The sequence below is a fragment of the Lycium ferocissimum genome, chromosome 9 (assembly GCF_029784015.1).
Source record: "Lycium ferocissimum isolate CSIRO_LF1 chromosome 9, AGI_CSIRO_Lferr_CH_V1, whole genome shotgun sequence".
Taxonomy (NCBI): Eukaryota; Viridiplantae; Streptophyta; class Magnoliopsida; order Solanales; family Solanaceae; genus Lycium; species Lycium ferocissimum.
In genome coordinates, this window is record NC_081350.1 from 4,809,937 (window position 1) to 4,812,758 (window position 2,822).

The following is a 2,822-nucleotide window of genomic DNA, read 5'->3' on the forward strand; positions in this document are numbered from 1 at the left end:
ACCTTCTCCAACTCTAAAACTCGCCTCTCGACACCATCAATCCGTGAGTGTATTTGACGGTGAGACTGGGTAAGGGACTCCATTTCCTTACGAACTGCCCGTGCTATAACTTCCTCCAACTCCCCCAATAGGCTAGTGATCTGTCGATCGGCTCTGTCCGCCTTCACATAGGAGTCGTGGAAGTTTTCGTCTCGTTAAATGGAATCATTATACCCCAGAAGTGCCGTAGAGGTGGAAGTCACTCTAGTGGCAAGGGTGGTGGCGGCGTGGGAACCGCAAGTAGTAACCGCAGGGCCGCGGGAAGAGGTGGGGCCCGACGATGACTCCGAACCGCCGTCGGGACCGGCATCGTCGTGGCAAAGCAATCTCAACACCCTCAGTGATCTCCTCTAATGTCGTGCCCTCGTCCTCGCCTCTGATCATACTCAGATGGCACAAATGCTGGGGCTGTCACACCCCCTCGGGCTGCGCCTAATCTATCCTTCACTTCTTGATCCTTGCTCTTTATCAAACTGTAGATGTGCTTAGCCTCGAACTTATGGTCCCGCAGGGGAACTTCTGGATGTCAAGCTTCAAGCAAAGAGCGGTAATCAAGCATGGGAACACCAACGAAAGGCCAGGCTGAGTTGCCCGCACCCGAACCTCATCCGCTATCAACTTTCCTATATCCACTGCATACCGGGACATGATGGCCGCCACTATAATCGCCTGGGTTATGGTGAGCTGATTATCTGTCTGAGTTGGTTGTAGCCTGTGCATTAGGACACTCCACCAGAACTGTGCCTCCACCGAAAGATCTTTCTTTTTTATCGGGGCACTAGAATTTGTGCGCCACACTGGATTTCCTCTAGCAATCACCGAGGCCACCCATGGTAGTTCTCTCATCTGGTCGCCCCTGTTCCCTGCCAATCCGTAGTCTAACTCATCGTGTTCGCCGGCGGTTCATAGTTGTCCCCGAAGTAGAATCGTTGATGGCCTTGCTGGAGAAATCAACCCGTTCACCTCTAATCGTCACCTTCTGGAGCCGGACCACTGTCTTTGCTTGTTGGGATGGCCTGTACCTGTTGTTGATCTCCGCCGCATAGTTGGCGTAGAATTCTCTCACAATAGTGGATTCATATGAGCCGAGTGGTTGGCTAAGGAATCCCCATCCATGGTGATCAATAATGGCTTGTATGGTTGGGAAGTGTTCCAACCCTTCGAAACCGATCCGCCGCTCCTCATAGATGTTCCGGCGGAAACCCTGTCCTCCTTCCTTTGGTTCTAGTCCCTTATCATATATTTCTTTTGAACCTGGGACCGAGAACCTAATAGCATGCTCAGAGCGCTCCTTCATTCTGTTCTCATTCAGGCGTGCCGCCTCTGCAGCATCAGATTTATCCGAGGCATTAGTCGCCTCTTCTCGACTCGGCAAATCAGGAGAGCTGGATGAGTGCTCCCCATCACTGCTATTCTCTTTATCAGACGGTGGATGATCTGAAGTCTGGGCAGCTCTTCGCAACCGTGTGGTTCGGGCGACAGGAGCCTGGTCTTCATCACGGAGCCTAGATTGGACTTGGGTTTGGCCTCGGCCTCGACCCTGAACACGACCTCTTGTTTTAGCCATTCCTGTGGACGACATGTTAGTACTCGTAAAGTAGACAAAGATGAAAAATTTTTTTTTTTTTTTTTTTTTTTTTATATGTACGGGTCGTGAAAAACATACGGTCCGTAAAACAGACCGTAGATTTGGAACAGAAAGACATGTTTATCATGGAGAATCTACGATGAACTTATACGGACCGTATAATTTTTACGGTCCGTAAAACTCGTCGTAAGTTTTGGACAGAAAACATGGGAACTGAGGCAACTGTTTTACGACACAAGTTACGGTCCGTATAATTTATACGGTCCGTAAGTTATGTCGTAAAACAGAAACAGAGAGATTCACTGAACATGACATATATACGATACAGATTTACGGTCCGTATAATTTATACGGTTCGTAAATCCATCCGTATATATACCCTTTCTCTGTAATCAGCCACCCATGTTTCTCCCCGACCCTACGCATTCAAAACTTGATTTTAGACATGGAACCATATTATTTTGCTCGTATCATGTCGGGGTTACTCTGACTTCACCCTAATCTACTCTATTTTCTCATTCAAGCATTTTATCGGACGGTTGTTGGTGGGCATCACAAATGGGTGTATCCTTTACGTACATCTACACACTCGTAATGCCCACCGACCCAATGGAAATTTCGAAGTTCTCGTTTCCCTTGAGTCCTATGCTAAACAACTCAACCAAATCCCCGCCCTATCTTACTTCAAATTCTATACCTTAACCCAGAAAAATCCCATACATCACCCATGAGGGTGTTCAAGACACACACGTGAGATCAATACTAGGGTATGGGGGGATTAACAAACCTGATAGGACGGAGATGAATAACTTTTACTGATGAAAATTAGTGCGACAGGAATAAAACTCAGACGCTTGGTGTTGCTTGCTTCAACTGGTGTTGGTGAAGATGGTTCGGTTTCGTGGATATGGTGGTGTAGAGGGGGATTTTGTGATTAAGATGGGGAGTGATTTTAGGGATGTGGTTTGGTAGTGGATGGAATAGAGGGAGTGAATATAGGGAATTTGAATGGGAATGGTGGAGAAACGGATTTGTGGGAAGTTGAAGCAAATAAGGCAACCGCCTTTTATATATACCCTTCGCCTCTTTTCTTTTTCTTTTCCGCGAATATAATCACTTAAAACTTACCTGGCCTTTTACGAGACAAATCTACGACCGTATAATTTATACGGGCCGTAGATCTGGCCGTAGATCT